Source organism: Coffea arabica, chromosome 5e (assembly GCF_036785885.1).
Source record: "Coffea arabica cultivar ET-39 chromosome 5e, Coffea Arabica ET-39 HiFi, whole genome shotgun sequence".
Classification (NCBI taxonomy): Eukaryota; Viridiplantae; Streptophyta; class Magnoliopsida; order Gentianales; family Rubiaceae; genus Coffea; species Coffea arabica.
The window spans coordinates 43942544-43968069 of record NC_092318.1 but is presented as its reverse complement, the minus strand read 5'-3'; the positions used below and the strand labels follow the sequence as shown (position 1 = coordinate 43968069).

Genomic DNA, 25526 nt, shown 5'->3' with positions numbered 1-25526 from the left:
CCACTCTCGAGTAACTTTCGAAAACTTCCTTCCTCCAAAAAGACAAAAAAAAAAAAAAAAAAAAAAAAGACTGATGAATAGTAATGCGTATTCCGTCGTCCCACACCGACATGTTCTTTCATGATTTGCAGCCAATTTTAGGGGCAATTTGTGCATGGCAATTTTTTTGTTGCCTGCTTTCTATTTTTGTTTTTGTTCTAATTAATTAGTGGCTTTGGCTGATTCTTGATGCCCCCTCCCAACTGAAGTTTATTTTGGTTTTGCCCCAAAGCGAGTCTTCTTATAAATAAAATAAATATAAAAGAAGTCTGATATTGGCTACAAAACCTTTTAATTAATAAAGAAAAACAAGGAACGATGATGCCTAAAAATGAACCTAGAAAGAGGAGAGAAAGCCAGGTTTAGTACTTTTATGCTTGCCATATTCTGTTTAACGTAGTAGTTTGCATTTTGCTCTTAATTTGTCTATATTGGTAACAAGAACATAAAAGATTCCCAGATTGGACACTTATTTAATCCTCTTTGTACACATTTAATGCTACTATTTTTATGCATCATTTATTCATTTCTTAGTTTCAGTATCATAAATATAATAATAATAATTTCAATAGATTTAGAGCTGCTATTTTTATGCACCATTTATTTAATTCTTAATTTCAATATCATGATAATAATCATATGAGCTACCATTTTTATGCACTGCTTATTCATTTCTTAATTTCAATATTATAATAAAAATAATGATGTTTCAATACATTTAATGCTACTATTTTTATGCACCATTTATTTATTTCTTAATTTCAATAGCGTGATAATAATGACAACATCTTTTTTATTGGATGTAGCCAGCTCGAATTTTGTTGGATGGGTTTCAAATAATGGAAAACATAATACTAGGCAACAACAGATTAACAAAGAGGAAGGAAAGCCAAATTTACTATTTTTACGCTTTCTTCTCTGAGTTTAATTTTTTATTACCAAATTTGTTCTCAATTGCCCTATATTAATAAACATGTAATAAATGATTTCATGATTGGTTTGTACATATTCATTTTTGCTATTTTTATGCGCCATTTATTTATTTCTTACTTTCAATATCATAATAATGATAGTTTCCTCCCTATTGGGTCCAGTGGATTCCAATTTCCTACATGATTTTTAGTACACTGGATTCCAGTGTATCATCCTTGCCGTCCTCCTCCTCCTCTAACTCGCTCCTGCTTCATAATTACCATTTGAGTACTTTTAATGCTCCCACTTTATCATTTTACTTCCTATTGCTGCTTTCTACCGGTTTTCCTCTTTGCACGCGAGTTAATTTCCCTGCCCTCTGTCTCAGTTTTCGTTTGGCCCTTTTCCTCTTTAGCCATTAATGTCTTACTTTTTTTGTAAGTGAAAAGATTTGAATTCGAAACCTCTCACCTATTCAGTTATTCTTCCTTTATCTAAACCACGCAATCCATCCTTTAGCGCTCTTACTTGTGTTAAAGCACTTGCAACTATATTTTAACATTTTCAAGCATGCAAGACTAGCGTTGTTGTTTCTTATTCATTTCCTTTGTTTAGTTTTTCCCCTTTTTGCTAATATTATACTTTGCATCCTGTCTTAAATTCATTATCACGTGATAAAATCAATTATATGAATATTATGTATGTGATAGACTATTATCATGTTTTTTGATCGATATGCATATAAATATAGAAATTATAGATCCATGTATGGACTTTCTTCTTGCTTTACATATAAATATAGTAGCTTTATATTTTCTCTGTATGCCTTATTTGCATATATTTTTTTTCCTATCGGAAAGGTTGTACAGCTTTCTTTCATTGACATGCACCCAAATTTTGCATACACGTACTTTTTTTTTTAAAAAAAATCTTACTGATTTTATTCAACTCTGTTGTCATCTAACTGATATCACCATTTCACACTTTTCCTATTACCCTAAATACATACAAAATAAAAAAATACTCATAAATAAATCATGGGCAACCCTAAGCTAATCGCTAAGCCAACTAGTACACCTGTTTACTTGTCGTCATTTAGGAGTGGTTGCTTTTGGTCGTCCCACGTAGCAATTTCCACCTGCATTTTAGTTCAACAGGTTCATCAGATATTCAACCAAAATGCACTAATTCGATAAGAAATCCAGAAAAACAAATGAAAGAAGAAACACAATAACAAGCACAATTACCAACATCTCAAAAAATGACCAAATTTGTTGTGAGAGTAACAAAAATGAGATTAATGACAAAAAAAAAACATAGGGCTGAGGGGTAATTTTTTTCCCACTACCTCTTTGTTCCAATCTGTACGAAAAGTTGTCCACAACAAAATCATGGTTTGAAGAAATACACCGCTTATAATTCCTATCCATATCCCCTGCAAGCATTAGAAATTCTTGGAGTTAATTAAGATTAAGGTCTAAAACAAGAATATTTTGGTTATAAAATTTGCAAACAGTTAAATGAAAGATGCAAAAAGACTTGGAAGTTACCTTGGCACCGTACTTAAAGTAAAATCCAAATAAAGCACCCAAAGGAATTCCAATAAGATAATAACATCCAACATTCACGTAGGCAACAAAGGTTTGCCATCCACATCCAACAGCAACACCTTCAAAAATCATTTCGCACAAAATATCAACTCAATAAATAAAGAATACTTGAGTAATAATTTCAATAACATTGAAAGTGTAAATTCTTTTGCACTTAAAAAGAATTTAAGTATATGATGCACCATGCGCGAAAAATTAAAATTTGAATTGAATAAAAATTATATGTCATGAATATAGACGTATAGAAATGCAATGGTGTAAATCTTTTTCTATCACTTTTTTAATTTCAAATTCATGCTAACACAAATCATTTGCAAAATTCACCTTCTCATTGAAGCTATAAAAAAATTAAATTTGTAATTGTATTTTATTTATTTATTTATTTTATAAATAACAATCCACTACACTTAATTTCTTGAACTTTAGCAAACTAGTTAATTGTCAATTATTGGGATACTATATACTCTCTACATCCCATTGAAAGTCTTATACTTTTAATTTTTTAAATGTTCCAAATTATTTGTCATGTTAAAAAAGTCAAAACTTCTATTAGTCTCTTCTTCTAATATAGTTCCTTCTTTTAATCAGGTGCATGTTGCTATTCCAATTCAAAATTTGAATTTATATGGGTAAAATTGAAAAGAGAAGCACAAAATTACAATCAAAAGCACTATTTTTAAAAACTTGTATTTTCAAAACACCACAAACAAATTGGAACACAAGAAATATTTTTTTTCTTGAAGGACCAAAATGCAATTACCAGATAAGACAGGTTGGATTCCGTTGAGAGCTAACCGCGAGGTATGGGGTGAGCTCGGAGACTGCTTCAGCCACGGTTTCGCCTTCTGTGAAGATGTAGCTGATGACGTGGCGGAGCGCAAGCACTATTATCGCTGCTATTATTGCACAAATGGTTGACAAGCAATTCACTACTAGTACTGAAAATGCTGCAGTTTTTGGATGTCCTGCTCCAAGCTCATTGCCTACTCTCACACTGCAAAATTGATTTTCACAAACTTTTAGGACTAGATAGTAATATTTTTCTACATAATTAGTTCATTTCAATTAAGCCCTTTTCAACATATTAACCTGCAAATGAAGCCCTGCAACAAGTGATATTTTCAATTTAGTCCTTCAAAAGTCTTCATTGTACTAGTTGGCACTCTAATTAAAAATCATTTTCTAATTCAATTCAGCCCTTAAAAATGTTCGGGTAAACTGATCGATTCGGTGAGCATTATTGATTTTTGCTCAATTGGCTCCATAGAAAATTAAATGTTTGTATCAATTTTACCTTTATACTAATTTGTTTTAATTACATGGTCTCTAAGAGGGGTGAGATTAGCCAAAATTTTCAGAACTTTGGGGGCAAAATTGAAGAATTAAGATGTTAGAAGCTTAGAACATATAGGATTGATCTGTATCCTCAATACAAAAGAAAAAAGCAATAAGAAAGCATTTTGATAGGAAGATCACCTTGCTGCTGCATTGAAGCCGACTGAGATCATGAATACCCATCCAGAAATTGTTGTGCTGCACATTAAGCATGGATAAGTGATAGAACGGTTATTTGGCGTATTTTGCACTGTTATTTTGTCCTAATTTTGGCTATTCACGGTACTAAGAATTGGAATTTCACTCATATTCGATATTTGTGTGAATTGTAGGTGGTAGGCATGAAAAATGATCTCGCAGGGTAAATTTCCAGAAGACTTTTCGTCTCAGGACGTGGCCACGCCTTAGAAGGTGGACGAAACCGAAAGCCGGACTGCGGTCCACGTGAACCGCGAGAAGCATGGGATAAAAACTCTAAAAGGCTAGCTTTTGTTGGGAGGAATTGGGCCAGACGTCTGGTGAGCTCCTGCGGCGGCTATAAAGAAAGGAAAAAGCAAGATTCAAGACACTACTTTTAGCCTTAGTTTTACCTTTTTGCAAGATTGGTCAGACGTTTTTATTTTTCTTTTGTTTCTTCTGTGGCCGAATAGGGTCAGACACAGAAGACTTTTCTTTTCCTTGTTTTTGGCGTCTGCGTCTGACTCCTTTGCTTTTCGCTTTTGAATTTATTCAACTTCCGTTGGTTTTGGCATTGAACTTGGGGAATCCAGTACGGACTCCCACGCAGAGTCAAGCGAGACTTTTCACTTTTTCTATCTGCGCTACTTCACCAATCCAGATTCTTTGATGTTTGCGGGGATGAAATCAATTAAATTGCGTGAGCTTGACATGATGAGGAGCGGCTAATTCCCCCCTCTACCCAAAGGTTGACGCGAGGGCGCGGTCCATCACATCTGTGAGATCTAACCGAATCTTCATTATTTCTCCCAATTTATTGCTATTCGTGTGTTTCCTGAATTAATTGTTCATGGGTATTTTATTAATTGAATATCAACGGCCGGGTATTTGATTTAATTTAATAGCCTACTGCCACGTTAATTAAATAGAATCCGTAATTGTTCATTTAGTTAACACCTCGTGGCAACCACCATAATTGGTTTTATGATGGGGAAACGCAAGATCTAATTTAAATAAACCCTCTTAGCGTGTTTATTGGTTAGGGTTGGGTTCTTCTAGCTTTAATGCAATTGGGTAATTAAATTCCTACGGTCGTACCTAGGGTTGTTATCTGGTTAGGGAAGCAGTCAATGGTCGTACCTTGACTGTCGAAAAGGTAAGGAAGAACTGGTTGTCAGAGTTTATTGATAACTATAACCAACCTAGTAATGAATGGGTGAAATATCTTTGCATCGATGATCATTTAATTGGACCGTGCCTGAGCAGTTGATCCTTTGGATAGAACTTTTATTAATTGCTATTTTTAGTAAATTGTACTTTGTGAGCTAGTTTTGAATTTTGTTTGTTTTATTTCATTTTTATTTGCCTCCCATTGAAAACCCCCCATACTTCGAATTCTAAAAGAAATAAGTTATCCCCAGTCCCTGTGGATTCGACCCTACTCACCGCTATATGTAAAATTTACATTTTTCTCGAGTAGGTATTTATTATTGTACAGGCTCGACACCTGTCAATAAGCTACAACACTTTGTAAATAGATTAAAATGGATCACTATAAGATGCTAATATAATAAAATTAAAATAATTTCTTATAATAATGAACCTCGAATAATCATCGTTTGATCTTTTGAAATATTATTCACATGAATAGGCCCTCCATCTGATATCCTAATTTGGGAACTAGGACTGAGGCATTTCTATGTTAATCTCTGTTTGTCCACTTGAAATTATTTTGTAGACGGTTAATTCCACTTTGCACCCTTCAACGATGCCAAGATTTTATTTTGTTCCCTAAATTTTAAATTGAGAAATTTTAGTTCCTAAAATATAAAATTTATCTCACTTCAGTAAAATCTGTCCCCACTTTGATACAAAAAAATAGAATATTTTATAGTTTAGTCCCTAAAATGGGACTGATTTTATACTTTAGAAAATAAAAGGGGACAAATTTTAGTTAAGAGGGACAAATTTTATACTCTAAGCACTAAAGTCTCTCACTTTATAGTTCATAAACCAAAATGAGAATCCGAATATAGTTGACGGCTACTGAGAGAAATCAACCCTTTAATAGGAGGTCATGGACTTCTCATATGAATCATCACCATTAGACTGGTCAACAAATTATCCTATTTGAAATTTAAAGGTGTTGCCACGTATATCAATATGTAAATTGCTAACTTTGTACTTCTCTTCTCAATCTAGAAGCTTCATCCCGTTAGAAATATAGGGAGTAAAAAAACTTTGTCAATTTTTAAATGCTGAAAACCATTTTGATTGAAATTCCTTTACTACCATACCTGATACCTGGCACACAATAAAGTATACAAAATCACAATTTGTAGTAAAGGAGTAAAATTTGTAGTATACAAAAACGCAATAATGATATAAAAACAAAGTAGGTGGGCAAGGGACAGGATTAGCTGTAATAAGAGTGGCACAATCGAGTGAGACTAAACTTAGTCAAGCACATAATAGCATGTTTTCAAGGAATTTTGAATGGTTTTTGAACCACCTTTTTCTATTACTTTTTATCTTATATGTACATTTTAAAGAAGTATTACAGTGAGATATTTATGGATTAACTTTTTATGTACTAACAATGTAGTGATTTTTTTTATACTAACAGTCATGGATGTTCATCACATATACATGATTTGAATTTCAAATTTGAATTCATGTTAGGTGACATTATGTAAACTTACTAAAGAAAAAATTGTACACTCATAGTGTATAAAAAACATACTCAATATTTATAGTAGTATTCCAAAAATAACCGTGCAAATGGACCAATGATAAACGCCCAATTTGAACCACAATTTTAAGATGCTACCATTTTTTTTAATTAATGGAGTTTATGTACTTACCATACGGAGAGTGAATCAAGAGCCAATTCTGGATGATCCAGCAATCCAGCCAGCAAAACCAGAATTTGAATGTACCAAGTCTCTAAGCAAAGCATCACAGCTGAAGCAACAGAGAGTCTAAAGAAACTTCAAAGTCCATGAAATGACTCCATGCTAAATCCAGCCCATGTTTTCTTGCATCTTTCACCCTTCACTATGTATATAAATTGCCCCACAACCACAATCCACCAGGACACACTAAGGACTAATGATGACCCCAACAAGCCAAGGCCAAGCTTATATGTTGCTAGCCAACTGAATAAGACATGAAAAGCTAGTGTTCCAAAAGAGATATAGGCACTTGGGGCTACAATACTCTGTGCTTGGAGAAATTTTTGTATAGGGAAGTTGGCAGTATAGGCAAATATTTGAGGGATTAAGCCATAGATGAATATTGCTGCTTCTGATGCAATGTCTAGTGCTTCACCAAGTAATAAGAGAATAGGCTTAGAAAATATGTATATGATTGTAAGTAACACTCCAGTTAGAGTTAGGAGGATGGCTGATCTTTGAAGATATATGCCTAGCATGCCGTACCTACGTGCTCCATATGCTTGTCCACATAGTGTTTCAACAGCACTTCCCATTCCCAGCTGTTTCCCAAAAAAAAAATGAGGATCAGATCATCAAAACTTGAATTATAATCTGGAAAATTTCTACTTTCTCTGTCTCAAAATGAACTATGTAAGGTTTTAAAAACAAAGAAATGTTATGGATTGTACAATTTCTATAACTACAATTGGACTTCAAGAAGGAAACATGAGAGAAATGACAAAAATATCAGACAAATTACCAAATAAAGACCATTCAAATTCCAGGGGTAAAAGGAAAAAGCAAAAAGTTGGTGCACCAGAAAGGCCAAAGAACCAACAAATTCATCAAGGGAAAGCTGGAATACTATTTTTGGATTTTTGGTTTCTTGGACCAAAAAGCAGGTATACACCGATAAAAGATTTCTTTATGGATGCATTATTTTAAAGAAAAAGGTCCTTGAAAATTTCCCACCACCATAGACACTAAATGCAAACAAGTACATAAACAAGTAAAATGCAATTTGGGAGTACCCTTTGGCATTTTTCCTTCCTTTATGTAACCGGTAGGAGTTCATGTCCCACGAAGAAGAAGAAGAAGAAGAAATTGGATTGTACCATGGAATAAATCTTTTTAATGTTTAACAAATAAATAAATAAAGTGAGGAAAGATCAAGAGTACCATGAGACCATAGGCAAAAGTTTGAACTCCATTGTTACCAAGGGAAGCAGCTGCATATTCAAGATTTCCAAGATGGCCAGAAAAGATTTGTGTGAGCATAGACATGAGGTAGTTTATCATGTAAACAACGACTGCGGGAGCAGCCAAGTGAACAAGAAGCTTGATCTCTATCCATGTTGCTGGTACCACCCGCTTGATAAATGGTACCTCTGTGTTACTCAATATCCTTTCTAGCTCATCACTAGCTTCCTTTCTCACCTGAGACTGTGTGTGTGTTAAAACTGGTTTTTTCTCATTTTGTGGAAGGGTCTTGTAACTACTATCTCCTGAAGAGCCCATAAGCGGAAGATTGGTTGACTAGTTCCTCTGCTGGAGATGGAAGTGCAATCAGCGGAGTACTTCAATCAATTGAGATGCTTCTACTTTTGGCTGTATTGTTGTAGCAGCAGTACATTAATTGGTATGGTAGGCAAAATTCTGGAAGGCTCTAAGTCCATAGAATTTCAAATTTGCTTTTTATGAGTATTAATGTTTGAAATTGACGAAATAGTTGCCAAAATGGAAACTACTAAATCATTAAACTATGGGCAAAATGTCCCGCTAGCCCTCAAACTATTATAAAATTTAACTTTTTGCCCTCTAATTATTATCCCTCAAACTAATTAAAACATATAATTTTAACCTTTTCATCAACTTGAGTCATTATATCTAACAGAGTTCAGGAGATAGGCAAAATGCCTTGATGGCCTTTAAACTATTACAAAATTTAACTTTTGATCCTCCAATTATTAATTGATAAGTTTTAACCCCTGAACTAATTAAAATGTATAACCTTAACTCTTTCATCAACTTAAGTCATTATGTCGAATAGAAACATTTATTGATAAAGAATTTGGAATGTACCCAACTAACCTATTGTTTGACAAATCAAAATGGTTTGATGTAGTGATATGAAGTTGAGAATTGATTATTTGAAAGATTTAGAGAGTTCAAGCTTGAAAAGGGACCAAAAGTTGTTGGAATATTCCAAAAAAATGAATTGTATGCCGAATTTATGTCATTAAGAGAAGCACATGAACCTAGTAAATTTGGAACAACATTGAAAAATGAGTTGAATTCCGAATGAAAGCAACTCAATTTCTTCAAATTGCCTATCCTTGCTGAAATTTCTCTATTTAGGGTTTTGGTTTTCATTGATTTTGCTCAAGTTCAACAATTGGAGATTTGGTAAATTAGTTTATGAGTCAAACGGGGATAAAACAATTTTAGCCTAGCACATTTCCTATGAAGATGAAAACGCCCCTCGATTATGCACCCGTCACATGTGTAGTGGTGTTTTTGTTCAACATAATGACTTAAGTTGATGAAAGGATTAGGATTAGGGAAAATCGCCAATTTAGTCCTCAAACTATTTTACTAAAGTCGATTTGGTCCCTCAACATTTTATCGCACGAATTAAGTCCCTTAACTAAAATTCTTGTGCCAGTTGAGGACCTATACGGTGTCGCCACCCAAAACACATGTATATGTATAGAAACAAACGGCGAGGCAGGGGTCTTTTTTGGAAGTACACAATAAAATTTCTACGGGAAGCAAAGACAGAACCCATTTCGCATCTAAATTGGGGGAAACCTGTGAAATTAGGGGTTTTCCAAAAAATTGGCGATTTTCCCTATTTTGATGTAAAAACAAGCCCAGACTCTCCGAACCCAGTCATAATAGCCCTCAGAAACGTTTCTTTCGAGTCACTAAAATCGACCCTTTTAAATTTAACCCCATTCGAGGTATGCAAATGGTCTTTGGCTTCCTCCATTGCAGTTGCAGCCTGAAAGTGGACGATCAATGTGCTATTCAGCCCTTTCTTCTGGATATATTTTAGCTGGACTTGGTTGTTTTGGCCTTGGATGGTAGCTATTAGTCTTGCAATTTACGGTCTTTACTGCTTTTACCGGCATTTACACGGCAATGCCAATGCTTTTCAGCAGCTTTCAATTGTTACTGCAGCATTTACTTGGCTCACTTTAGTACCCCCAGCACATTTCAATGGTTTTCTCGAAGGATGGCCTATTGTGTTTTTCTTTGTTTACCACTACTTCTTTTTCTTCAATGTGAGTGTCCGAAAGCGGTTGTATGGTGATTATTATCCCAGAGAGCATGATCCCGTGTGGGATATTACCCTGCCCAAGTGGCAAAAACTCTTGTTCTGTGTTGGAGTGATGGTTGGCCATTGGTTTGCAGCATTTGAGGGGCCAGAATTACATCTTGTTCCTGGTGGCTGGAGTAATTTGGGCATTTGGATTTTGATAATGTTGACATTGTTTATGCAGTACCACTCCACGTTGCATTTGGCAAAGTATTCAGAGAAGGTAGTTGTGCCGACTGCTGTTGTGCTGTTTGGGCCATAGCGGTTTGTCCGCCATCCAATTTATGCGTCCACGATGCTTTTTTCGTCACTTACTTTGCTGCAATGCGAGCACCCTTGAGCGCATGCATTGTTTATAGTTGGAGTCTGCATATTCTATTACGGGCAAAAGGCAAAACTAGAGGAACTCATGATGGTGAAAACCTTTGTACAGATGTACACTGGATACACGAATAAAGTAAGGTACAAATTTATCCCTTTTGTTTACTAGTTTATGTTGTACTATTAATTTCTTGGAAGAAAAGTGATAATACTATGAGTTCATGGATTCTTGATCTTTTTTCTAATCTTTGTGAGTCCAAGTATCATTTGAAAAGCTTATTAGCCTGTAAAATGAGTTGGTTTCTAGCTGGTTGAAGGTATTAATAAGCTTTTATGCAATCATGTATGTCAATCTTATGTTGGATGTTTGTTTGGCAGATATACTCATAGAAATGCAAGTCCTGTAGAAACTTGGGCTGATGACCTTATGGTTGAGTTTATTGTTATGTATTTTTTAGTCTGTTCAACCCTTAAGTCCTTTCTCAAGTTTCATGTGCAAAAATCTCCCTCCATTGCTGGCAATTTGCATCGGTGGAAAACCCCTAATTTCTTCCGCTATTTGGATGCAAAATGGGTTCAGTCTTGGAAACCCCTAATTTCACAGGTTTCCCCCAATTTGGATGCGAAATGGGTTATGTCTTTGCTTCCCGTAGAAATTCTATTGTGTACTTCCAAAAAAGCCCATGCCTCGCCATTTGTTTCTGTACAGATACATGTGTTTTGGATGGCAACACCATATAGGTCCTTAATTGGCACAAGAATTTTAGTTAAGGGACTTAATTCGTGCGATAAAATGTTGAGGGACCAAATCAGCTTTAGTAAAATACTTTAAGGACTAAATTGGCGATTTTCCCTTAAGATTATACACTTTAATTAGTTAGAGGGGAAAAATTATAATTTAATAATTGGAGGGTCAAAAGTTGAACTTTATAATAGTTTGAGCGCTACTATTGTGCATATCGTGCTATTTCTATTAAATATAACGATTTAAGTTGATGGAAGGTTTATGATTACATGTTTTAATTAGTTGGAGGACTAAAACTTATTAATTAATAGTTGGATGGTCAAAAGTTAAATTTTGTAATAGTTTGAGAGCCATTACAACATTTTGCCCTTAAACGATTATAGTTTTTCTTTCTTTTCTGTTTTTGAGGTCTATCTAATGGATACTTATAGGGTATTTGTTAAGATATATTTCAGATAACATATTTTTAGGAATGTAAGATTAATTAGGGAAAGTAAATAAATACAAAAGAAAATAGGTAAGATTAAATAGAGAAAGAAAATAGGCAAGATTAAATAGAGAAAATATATAAATGGAATGGAGGACAATAATTGTTAGTATATGTATATATATGGTAGATTAGGTGTATGGTATATGGTAAAATTTCAAATTTGCTTTCTGTGAGGATTAATGTGGAAAATGACAAATTGGATGCCAAAATGATAACTGCTTAATGACTCGTCTCTTGCTAATAGTTTTCCTTTTCCTTTCTCAGAAGGGGGATAATAAGGACCATCTGAATAGCTTAGTCCATTTTAACTCCAAAAGCTACTAAAAAAAATAGGGCAAATTTCACTTTACCCCCCTGTGATTTAGCATTTTTTTTACATAACCCCCCTATGGTTTCAAAAGCTATACATAATCCCCTTATGGTTTGGAATAAAGTATCAAAGTGACGGGAATGATCATTCATAACGGCGTCACCTAAAATGTCAAAAATACCCTTATGTAAAGTTGAAATTTATGTATTAATCGGGGGGGGGGGGGTTATGTGTATATTTTGAAAATCATAAGGGGGTTATATGGTAAATTATTAAACTATAAGGGAGTTATATGGTAAAATATAAAAATCATACGGGGTAAATGTGTCATGTATTTATAAGAGTAATTTCGACATTTTTAGAAGTTCTATTACGAGTGACTATTTCCGTTACTTTGACACTTTAATCCAAACTATGAGGCGATTATGTATAGTTTTTGAAATCATAGGGGGTTATGTAAAAAAAGGGTAAACCACAGGGGGGTAAAATATAATTTGCCCAAAAAAATAGGAAAACTAGTAAGCATTCCACTAAGAATGTCATTGTCTTTCTGCTTTTTAAATTTAAAATCATCTTGAACTTGAAAGCAGTTTTTTCCAAAATATTATTGGTTATATTTATGTTTCTTTTTTTTTTTTCCCAATTGCCTTCTAAAGGGATTCTAGATTTTAGTACAAAAACTGCAAAGTTTTGGCAATTTAGTGCTGATGCTTATCTGGTATAGACAGTCTTTTATTTTCTAATGTTTCCAAGATATTCCTTCTTAGAAAATGTAAAAGTATAAATATACTTCCAAAATTGCTACGCAGCAAAAATTCATATCATCCTCCCACACTACACCCAAATTCAACGTTGTTTCAAGGAGGAGTGCGACGCCGAATGCCGTGCGGGCTAAATAAATCAACAGAAAGTCCAGAAAATTTAGTTCTGGTTCAGATTTTAGGTAACATAGAGCGACATTAGGACACGTCAATTCAAAGATAATTATCATTCTTACCCAATTTCATGTGCAGTCTGTCCAAAAAACAGAAAAAGAAAAAGAACAAAATAAGGTTCAAGTGCTCGCCCTGTGTTTTCTCATTCACTTTTGTACTTGAGCAATTCTATTGACTAGTATCATCTTGTTGCTTCATTTGGCTTCTTTATGCGTCTTCTGGCTCTGGGTGCGTAGTGCCTTCAGATTTCACATTGTCACCCGGGAGTTTTGGGGCAGTGGTTCCACTATTGGACAGCATACAGATTTTTAAATAGTTCTTTACAAACAAACTGTGCGATTTCTTAATTAAGTTTTTGTTTTCTTGGCCAAATTTGACCCTTGAACAATTATGGTAATTGTACATTTTGTGAACAAAATTTGACAAAAGGTAGATCGATCTTCACCAGGTGCCTCTAAGAGTCTCATATTGCAATTGCACTTGGTGATGTTTCTATCACATTTCTCGCAACGCTCACGGCACAAATATTATGTGTACTTCTATAATAAATACATATATTTTGTTATACAATATATGTGTACATATAGTATATTCTTCACAGAGGCAACGGTGAAATCAAGATCCAAAGGTTAGGGGCAATTACTTTAATATACATTACATTATCATCTAAGGCAAAAATTTTCTTACTAAGTTTGAAGATTCTTTATTTGATTTAAATAACATATAATATCATTTTGAATGAATTCACGTTCAAGAAGGCAATAAATGCAATTACTTTGAAAGTTAGAGGGACTATATAAAGGAGAAAGGAAATCCAAGAAATTTGAGGGAGTGTAAATGCATGACCAGCTTATAATTTTCAAAACTTTCCTTGTTTGCTTTATGAATTTTTTCAAGGTTGACCTCACAACTCCGTAATGGCTCACACTTGTACTCTGCGATGGCTCACACGAGTAAATCGATTTTTAAATGCCCAATGATCTAGATTCTGCCAGATTTTTTAAATTTGGGTCTACCAAGGTAATTGATAGACTGTCCTTCCGTGGCGGACCAACCGTCCATAGCGTTTTGTTTTGTTTTGTTTATGTATTTGCGTTTGAAGCCCTTTTCTAGACACATGATGAAGATTCATTAGGATGCATAAAGATAGACTTTACACTTTTGTGGCTTTCGTTTCTCGAAAGATGCTTTGCATTCCTAAAAAAAAAAAAAAAAAAAAAGAAAAGAAAAGAAAAGAAGATATTTTGCTTTGGGTCGCTCTTTTCTAACGAAAGATTCAACTTTATTCAGAAGTCGTTATCTTGACTTGTATTGTAGATTGTCGGATACAATCAGCATTACGTAATAAATACACAGAAAAAAAAATGAAAAGTGAATAATGTCAAAATTCAAACAGCCTTCCTCTCCTTATAGATAGATAGGATGAATTAAATTATAAAAATGTTATGTTGTGGCAAAAAAAAGGACAATGTCAAAATTCAGACAATTTAAAAGAAAATTGGATACCAATTTTTTTTTTTAATGTCAACTTTTTAAACCAAATTTACCAAGGATGGCTGTGTCAAGCAACTGCTTGGCTGAGACAAAAAGTTGAATCACATTGTAACCCACGAATTCTATTACAGATGTAAAAAGTGTATTGGTGAACAATTTGTAAGAATTCTTGCAAGTGTTTTATGATGCCACAAGCATACTTTAACTGGTAATTGGTATCGAACCCACCCAACTTTTCCCTATACCAATAATAAAAAAAAAAAAAACTATTGAGGGACAAAGATAATTCGAACACGTACCCGTTGCATTTGATCCTCCAAAACTCATTCATTCATGGTTTTTAGCGATCATGCTGATTACGGGTACCAGAAATCTCATTGGATTGTCCCTAACAAATGTATAGAAATATCCACAGAATCTGAAATTTTTGAGTTAGAAGATAACGAACGTAAGCAAGTCCATTTTATATGCGTCTTAGTTTGCAAACTACAGAGTACCATAACTTCCAAGAAGTAGACAAATGTAAATGCTTCAAAAGGTTTTAAAATCATTTCACTTGAAATTTCTGACAGGTTGTCAAAGCCTGCGTAATAATAAAACCTGCTCAAACTAAAAGTAATTTCTGTAGATAGTGGTAAGTAGGGTCGAATCCACAGGGATTGGGAGTACTTGTTCCTTTCCAAATTCACAGTGACAATGGGGGTGTTTTTATATCAGGGGTGATAATTTAAACAATTCAACTAAAAGTAAAATAATAAAAATAAAATAGCCAACTAGAAATTAAATAACAATTTACTAAAATCTAATGAGTGATAACTAAGGATCTAGCCAAGGAATAACTTCAGCAATGGTTCACCTAATTGATCATTGATGCAAAACCAATTCCAATTATTTACTGATAAATAGGTTATAACTGCCAAACAAGCGATGACAGTCAACCCCTCCTTACTGTGTCGGTGATCAAGGTACGCCCGTTAATCACTGCTCTAATTAAGAAATAATCCTAGGTAGACCCATAAGATTTAATTTTTCAATTGCATTACGTATTAGAGGAGCCCTATTCTAACCAAATAACGCACTACCAGGGTTATTTCAAATTAGCTCGCGTATCCCCCTGACACGAATCTAGTCGTGCCAGTTGTCATTATTTCAGGGCAATTAAACAATTATGGATTTAATGCCCTAATTGACAATAGGTTACCAAATCAATTAATTATCCGGATCCAAGACAATCAATTAATTAAATAACCATAAGCATAGCAATCAAGGGATATGCGAATACCAATAAATAAATAAAAAAGATTAAATTAAATCGATCTCACAATTTTTAGGCGAACCAGAGCCTCCGTTGTCCTTTGACTAGAGTGGAGAGATTAGTTCATGTTTGGTGCGAAAAACCCACACGAAATTGAAGATAAAGCTGCGGCCATTGTCATTGATATTTGAGAATTCAATCCGTTCCAATCAGGAGAAAATAGCAAAGTCACACGAAGTGACCCTCTGTCTCACTACAAACGACATACGAGGAAAGAAAAGAAAAGCTCTAAGCATTCAACATGGGATGTTGCTGCGGTATGTTTAGATGTCAAAACAGAGGTGTGGAAAGTTAAGCGAAAAGACATTCAAGCATTTCGGGCCACAAACGATAGGGGAAGTGTGTTGGCCGGGCACGTGGAAAGGGATTTTGTGATGTGCAACCGGAAGATGTATTGGGCGTTGAAGGGGACTCCAACCGCGCATGTGAAATGTGGAGGGGGCGAAATTAAGCAATCGAAAAAGTGAGGGTTTGTACGCGAAAGTACGGCAGGGAAAAAAGGCGCGAAGCTTACTGGATAAGCTAAACAGTGTAGGCGTATTAGAAAGGAAGAAGCGCCAAAACCGGAGCAAGCGGAATAGCAGAGATAGGGATTTGTTATGGAGCTGGCAGCCGAAATAGATGCTTCGGATATGCAGTGGGACAGTGAAGGAGAAAGCGAAAATGTAGTATCGCTGATGCATGAGAGTGGAACACCTTCAAATTATAGAAGTTGCAGCAGTGAAACGAAGGCCATTCGTCGGACGCCGGAAACAATGGTAGTATCGCTGATGCATGAGAGAGGAACACCTTCGAATTATAAAAGTTGCAGCAGTGAAAGGAAGGCCATTCGTCGGACGGCGGAAACAATGGTAAGCCACTCAACTCATTCTGTGAAGAATATGGTGGATTGGATCTCGGATGAGCAGCGGCAGGCTGTCAGAGAGTTTGGATTCGGGTCAATTTTGAATGTGAAGGGAGTAGAGGTTGACGAAGAGATGTTGAAGTGGCTGGTGGATAACTTTGATGTAGATCGGAGGACACTGAACGTTCATGGGCACTGTCTACAGGTGACAGGCGAGGATGTGGAATGTGTACTTGGCTTGAGCAGCCGTGGGAAAGATATTGAAAGCGAAAAGCGAAGGCAAGAGATGGATACAGAGTTGGAAAGAGAATTGAATATCAGAATAAATAGCGGTGAAATTGTAGTGGAGGAATTGAGGCATAGTATATGTAGTTTGCATAACGAAAACTTAGAATTCAAAGTGAAGTTCGTACTGTTTGTTGTTGGTAGGTTGTTAGCACCAAGTTTGGATGACACAGTGAGCCGGGATCTGGTGGCTGTAGTGGCTACAGCGGAGAATATGAAAAATTTGAACTGGTCGAAATTCATACTTGACAATTTGGTGAAGAGCATCCGTGATAGAGATGGCAACGGAATAGCGGGATGTGCACTTTTCTTGATGGTATAAGAAAGACGCACCATTTTGTATTAGAGATAGGAATTGCTGGAATAATGAAATTAAACTTTGATAGAAAAGACCCGTAAATGATGGTAGGCGTTTTTGTCCCTGCAGATTTACTATCTGGAACGATTCTATATCGAGGGTGAGGATGAGTTTCGCAAGTTCCAGCCGAGAGGGCCGAGGCTAAGATTTTGGGGAAGGTACGAGATTAATGAAAGCGTGCGAATATTGAGGAGGAATCACATATTTGAGGGGGAACAGGTAATGTAAAATCCTTTCGTGTGAATTGTTGTTGAAATTGCAATCTGCATTTTGTGACGTTACTAGTAGTACAAAACTGAAGGCTTGTAGTGACAGGGCAATGTGCAGTTTTACAATAACATAAGCTGTAGAGAAGACATTGAAAGAAAACTGATTGAAATTGAATGTGGTAATAAAGATGTGAAGGATAGTATTGGTAGAATGGAAGCAATGATTGAATGTCTTTTTGAAAGGCTGAGGAGCATGTATGAAAGTGGAAGGGTGTGCAAGACAAACCGGGCACTTGGTGTGGAGGGTGGGCAGAAGGATGATTGGCGCAGTAATGTTAAAAGAGGGAGTGAGTTACATAAATTTAGTCCTACAACGCCAGATGTTAGGTCCAAAAGCAGGAGTGAAAATGATAGAGTCACTACGAATAGTACTATAATGGGTGAAAAGAGTGTATCGAAAATTACAAAGTGGAGAAGTAGAAAGAGACTAAGCATGGACAATACGGAGAAGCCTGTGTGGGAAGATAAACAAAACAGAAGGCAAGGTAAAAGAATAAATGTATGCATCGGTTTGTGCCAAGGTATTTCTAGCATTAGAAAAGTAAAGTATAAATTGTAGTTTTATGTACAAATGGATAGCAGTGGGATGAACAAGTGTCAAACGAAGATGGTTGCTTTATTGGCAAAGGTGAGTATTCCAACGTTCAAGAATTACTGAAGTATGGGAAATTATAGACAATGAAAGATGACATATTTTTGTGGTAGCAGGAAACGAGGCTGGCATCTATCGGCGAAAAATTGAGTGAGGGACGAGCAAAAATACTGAAGTTCTTGTTTGACACTCAGCTGTCGCAAGGGTATGTACTGGATCATGGATTTGTTAAATCAACAGTTCTATTTTGTTTTATCCCTTATTTGAAATTGCAATGGGAAAGGGGACAGAAAAGTATTTGCAATTATAAGGTTGACTAAATATGTAGTATGATTATCCCCATAGGGGAGAGGGCATAGGAACGAAAATCTTGGAAGCAGTTAAAATTGGTTTCCAAGTGAGCATAAAACTTACAATTTGTGTGCTGTCAATCATGCTTGCTTATATAAAAAGCAAGGGTAGGTAACATGCTTGCATATAGAATAAAATGTGAGTATTCCAGAAGTTTGAGAATGGAACTACAATGATAACTCAATGACCCTTATGGTGAGTACATAACCGCCTTAGGCTAACTCAATGACCCTAAGGAACGATTGAGTCATTGAAACCGTGATTGCTGGTTGTATTAGTGAGGAAGAGCAAACCTACTCTGGCCGTTTTAACTCGAGTTATTGAAAATGATGATATCAAGTTTGTAGATTATGAAACCGTAATACACATAGGGAAAAGATTAATGTACCCTGTTGTAATGACAGGGAAGTACTGGTGTCAATTAAGAGGCAGACAGCAAGTCGGGATGCAATGGGGTCCTTGCTTCCTCAAAAACCCATGGCATGTGATGTGAGTAAATCGAGGGATTGAAATTGGGTGGTGTTATGTGGACTGTTTCATGGAGGACGAAGTGATGTGACTTGAGTTTGGTGCAGATAATCAATTACTATTGTGCGATGAAAACAGCAAGGCAGCAAAGACGTGCTGTAGATCAGTCAATGCGATGGTGGTTCATGCCAACTTGGTTTCAGGTACAAGTGTTCGGCCAAAGTTGGGGGGAGTGAGTACATACATTCATATTAAAATGTCATATTTTACTGTCGTGTTGTAGCAAGAGATTTTGGAGTTCAACAAATCAACAGACGAGCTGTACTGTACATATCTACAGGAATGTAAAGTAGGAGGTAATATAAAAAAGTGTGAGAAGGTACGAGAAGCTGCCCTGTTATGTAGCATAATGGAATAGATACAGATTCCCATGATGATGACTAACTAACCGCTGCTATACTTCAGATATTCGTGCCAATGTGGCACGACGAGCATTGGTATATGTGTGTGGTGGACATGGGAAGCGAAGAAGTATTAATTTATGATTCAATGAGAGGACACGAGCAAACGGATATGAATAGGCGCAGCTCCGTGGAGACTATGATAAACTAAGTTGGTTTGTCAAACATTTCATGAACACGACCATCACCTTTACAATTGGTGGCAGTAAACTTAAAATTGCATATGTTTTTCTTGTATGGCCCTCAGATTGAAAGGTTGGAAGCAGCGCTGACTTATGGTTTGGAGGGGCAGTATTCATCATGCCTTTGGCTGTACAAAATAAAAGCTGCAGCCACATGTCCACAGCAACGGAATGCGTAAGTTGCATGTGCATAGGTTTGGAATTTTTTTGCATAGTTCAGCAACGGTTGTCTAAATTTGTGGTTATGGTTTGTAATGCAGGTGGGATTGTGGGTTATTCATGCTGAAGTACATGGATATGTTATCAAGTGGAATTGGAAGCTGGAAATGGAATCAGGTAAGGAAAAAGGAATGGCGTCGTGTGCTTTAACAGTAAGTGTGTTTGCTTGCATTGGTTGCGAACGATGGAGATAGTAACAAATTTATCGGTGCAGTACAATTCGGAGCAGGAGCGGCGCAAAATAGCACTGTCTTTGGTTCTGGATGATGCCAACGTTGTCCGTCATCAAATTATGCGGAAAGCGAACACGCACAGGAGGTTGGAGATGAATAAAGTTGAGGTTGGATGAAGGTGGCAAGATAGAGAAACAAAGTAGCGGCATTTTGTGGAAAGGGCCATGTAATAGGGGCTGTCATAGTCGGATGGACGTCGTCGTAGCCTAAAATGTAGAAGACGGAGACAGAGAGTCCAAAAGCTGCCATAGTAAGGCAAGCGGTTGGTGTGTATCTATGAGTTTCATTAGAGGAAGGGAAAGCAAAGTTCAACCGAGCAAACTCGCCGGCGGTGGTGTGGGGAGACCTTGGCATGGGGATAACGAGTACCACAATCTTCATGTGGTCGAGAGTTAAGAGAAGATTTGTGGTTGGTTATGACTAGCGTACAGTGCTCCATGGTATGCAGTCATTAGAAATAAATGAAAAAGGATTGAAATATTTGATTTGTGGTAATTAATAATTAACGCGTTTAAATTTATGTTTCGCGAGAGTTTATGAATTAGGTGTCTTGACGTATTCGAAACAATTTGTCTTAACACGGAGTTTAAACCTGCAATAGGTTAGTTTCTTGCTCTGCATTCTATGCTAAAGGGTAAATGACACTCAAGTATAATATCGATCCGATTTTATCGAACAAATAAATTAGCCATACATTTTTATCCGATAAGTGAATTAGTAAGTATGGGATATTGGTACTCTGTTGTGATAGTGGAGGAAATCGATAAAGAGCCGGTGTTTTATTGGAAAAGGGGTTTAATTTACACGTAGCCGATAAATGAATATTTGTTTAACGGAAAATGGTTACCTCGTACTTAAAACGGAGAAAGCCATAAAGAGCTGCTCTTGTATTCGACAACGGGTTTAAGTACATTTCAGCCGGTAAATACATCTGTGTTTAAGGCCCCTGGATACTTTCTCAGTGTAACACGGTCGCAAGCCATAAAGAACTGATCTTTATTCAACAACGACTTTAACTATATTTCATCCGATAAACATTTCTATTTGATGCACGTTGGGGACTGTGTCAGTTTAACGGAAGAAAACCCTTTTTTATGAACAACGGGTGTATTTTTTCGCTTTTCGATAAATGAATTTGTATTCGACAACGCCTTTAACTATATTTTGTCGTCCGATACAAGAATTCATTATTCCCACTATATCCTAAAATAAATTTGTAAATGCACTGCAAAGCTCCCTGTGTCATGTACTGTCTCAACTTCCAGCATGTTGAGAAATCAGAAAACTGGGCTTTCTTCCGTTCTTCACCCATAATTCACCAATAACTAATATTTTTCCGTTCTTCACCTATAATTCACCCGTAATTCTCTTGTTCCGTTTTTCACCCATAACTAATATTTTATATAATTATAATTATATAATTTATTAATATTATATACACATATATATTATACGGGATAATTTCACAAACCTCCCCTGAATTAGCGTATGGGAAAATGGGTACTCTGTTTACTCATTTTGGAGGAAAGTCATAAAGAGCTGGTGTTTTAGTAGACAACTAATTTATTTTAATTTTATTCGATAAATAAATTGTTTTATGGAAAAGGGTACTCTGTTCTTATATTGGAGAAAAGCCATAAACAGCTGGGGTTTTATTGGAAAACGAGTTATTATATATTTTATCTGATAAATAAATCTATTAATGGAAAAATGGGTGCTTTGCGAATATAATGGAGGAAGGTCATAAAGAGCTGGTCTTTTATGGGAAAGTGATACATTACAGAAGTGACCGCGATTTGGTTTATGAAATTATCCCAAAAAATTTAGAATTAGTAAATTTATTTATATAAATAATTATAATATATATTTATATAATACATTGTATAGTTGTACTAATATTTTTGATAATTATAGAGAATATTATATATTAATAAGTATAATTTTTAGTATATATTAGTATATTTGTAATAACAAATATAAGTATAATTATATAATATATTATTACTACATACACATATATATTATAAATATAAATGCACATATAATATACATTTATAAATATATATGTGGAATCTCAAGGAGGTGAAGGTTAACATTTGAGTAAAATTGGGCAAATAGTTCAAGATGCCAACGTTTGTAGCAGGAGTATATGGCTGACGCATCCTGCATTTGACAGCAATTACAGGCATTATCTGATAATTTTTCCTCATGTGCATTCCGAAACCTGCAGACAACATACGTCATTCCAAACTTCGACATTTTTAGAATTTGCATAAAAAAACTCAGCGACGGGCCTTTGCAAACAAAAACACAAGTAAGGGAAGAAAGTAGTACCAACATATATGAATTAGACAGGCCCAGTGTCTCACTAAAGCACAAAAGTTTTGCTTGTGTGTCCCATCAGAAGAGAGGTTCTCTACTTCCAATGGTTTGGAGAAGCTTCCGTATAGTGAACACTGATCTTCCTCATGCTTTCAAATTTTCCTTTTTTCTTGGTCTGTGCATATGACCAGACGCAATTTTAGCTATCATAACGAGGTGTTGAACTATTGTGAACATATTCCTGAACATGAATGCAATGGATACCTCCGGATAATATCTGTTTGGGGCTTCCCGTTTGCGCGTCACTTGCTTTGCTGTGTTCTGCAGTCCAAGCTTGCTGACAACATTAACATAAAAGTTTCACTCCACACTGCCTTCTGTTACGGGTGATTGTCCAAAACGGTTTCGCTTAATGAAATCTTGTACATTATCAGCACTGGCCAATTTCTTCAGGTGTCGTACAAAATCTCCTTCAGGATCTGCAAATAAGTTTTGTGTCAGGCCAATCTTTCACCCTGTGCTTACCGTAGCAAAAGCCACATTTCAATGCATCACGAACCGCGTCTTACCCAAATAATTGTCTTCTACAGTGTAACATGTATAAGAGGTGGGGAAGATGGCATTGTACGGCTGAAGAATGAGTAATATGGAAACAGTTAGCCCTGATCATGTTGTTTGTGCATACCGGAACATATACAACATAACGATCAGTGGGTATGGTGCACTTACAGAATTAAGGAAGGATTTATACGGAGAATCATCGACTAATATCGTGTTAGAGTTGTTGTACGACTTATATTCTCCCCACACATGTTTCAGGTCCTTAAACATCACCGGTTTGTCTGGATTTTCCCTAAGGCTGGTTTGTGTCATAGTGCACCGCGACTGATCCTGCGCAATATTGATTGTTTCCGACTTTCATTTATCAGAAGTCTTACACATGGACTGACTACACACAATCGAAGTAATTTATGAATGACATCTCACCCAAACAAATAACAGTCTCTGCTCCAAACGTTCATTCATTTTTTTGGATAGACTGTCCAACACTGGTTGAATGTTGTGGCTGCAGAAAGCACAACTGTCTTGAATTCAGAACATAACAGAAAAACTTGTGGACGTTCTAGTTAATGAAGTAATTCAAATATAGGTTGGCGGATACCTTAGCTTTGATGACCAAACAGCCACCTCAAAATATGACAGACAGACCTGCAAAACTTCAAAGCAACGTGGTCTGAAATTAAAGTCCCGATTTCTGGTCATCCTTGTAAATGCACTGCCCAGAAGCACTCCATTCAAATCAAGAATAAGAAACTTCTTCTTTGAATCATTGGCGGATGCAAGTTCTGGCGGGCTTGTTTTCACCCTTGTACCTCCGGCTGGGGAAAAATTGAAGGCATACAGCATTTCAGCACATGAATTTTGCATGTGAGATCCAATTTGAATGTCATAATGCGAAATCAAACAAGAGGAATTGAAAAGTGTAAAGCAAAGTTCTGTGGTCGAGAATTTATGACAAATTTGTGAGCAGCAGCCCTGCAATAATGGAATAACTGGAGTAGAAAAGCAATTTGTGAATGCAATGGTCACGAGGAGATACATTGGCACAGAGGTACATACACTTTTTATGATTTTCTTTATACAATGATTAATTTCGTACCAATAATTTGCTACAGCCCTAAAGAATTTAAAATTTAATATTGCCTTCATATGCAACGAACCAATTACAGTAAAGGCGAGACATAATGTACCGTTCCCTGTTTCCTGATGCCCCACATCCTTAGTAGCATCATCTTGCAAATCTCCTCTGGTTACAGCCTCATGTGCCTGTTTATTTTCTATCAGGCAAGCAGCATAAGCGAACGGGTCCGCAAGTTTCCCCAAAGCGATCTCCCAGGCAATAAATTTTCTAGCAATGACAACATCAAGCTGTACATACATTCAGAAACAATGTCAGACGCAATACAGTGAGCTTGCCACAAGGGGTTGTCCATTTGTGCACTTACAAATTGTGGCCGACACCCCTTTGCCCAACATTGCGCAAACTTCAAAGTGAAAACCCCGCAACTCGCTGCGTCTGTTTGTTTTAGTTTGTGTTTTACAAGATTAAATGTCCAGGGTTGATTTTCGTGGAAAATTTTCATCAAAATCCATTCCTAAAAAAGGAAATAAATATAGCAAGTATCGAATGTTAGAAATATGTTACCTTCTTCGGAAATGAAGCTAAGGTACGCTTTTGAAGTTTACTCACCATAGATTGCATCAAACCTTGGTAGAAGGTTTTGTAATTGTCTATAGAATCAACAATGTACACTTGTTTGTCCTTGACATGTGCAATCATGAGCAACCAATGATTTGAATAAACGATTGGGAAAAAAATCTGCAATCGCATACAACAAGCAATGTTGAATGTGTTAAAAGCTAAGGCCTGTTAGGCTGAATCCAATTCCACTAACATGCAGCTGCTACTCATATTGTATAAGAATGTAAAGGTGAGAATGATAGCTAATGTTTACCTTTTCAGGATTTGTCATGGAGTCGTCATTGCTCTGATCAACGAATATTTTTTTGGTTGCGGGAGATATGCATGGATAGTCTAACACGCATTTCAGCTACAACGAAGTGATTGAGAAGCAAGTATTAGGTCCACATTTTGCAAGGCACAACAGCACATACAATAATTTTCGTTACGTACCCAAAACATAGGATTGAAGAAAACAAATTGCTTATATTCTTTCTGGAGTAAGTGAAGGTACTGGGTCACAACCTTCACAGAATGGAACAAATTCAAACATTCAACATTGAGTTATTATTTTTAGCGAGATTAGTGAACAAGGTAGGCCTGTGCAATCGCATAAAAAACTTACTCTGTCACTGAGACATGTCTCCAGAAGCATCACTTGCTCCAGTTCTTCTCTTATAATATCAAAGAGATGCTGCCTATCTAGTGTATTGACACAGCTGTGAACAATGATTGACATGAGTACAATAAACAGATGAA

At 36.0% G+C, this 25526-nt stretch overlaps 2 pseudogenes; one reads left to right on the top strand and one right to left on the bottom strand.

The window, feature by feature from the left end:
• Positions 1–1900: 1900 nt before the first annotated feature.
• Positions 1901–8705, bottom strand: LOC113743371 (protein DETOXIFICATION 40-like; annotated as a pseudogene).
• Positions 8706–10017: 1312 nt separating this feature from the next.
• Positions 10018–10991, top strand: LOC113687458 (uncharacterized; annotated as a pseudogene).
• Positions 10992–25526: the final 14535 nt, after the last annotated feature.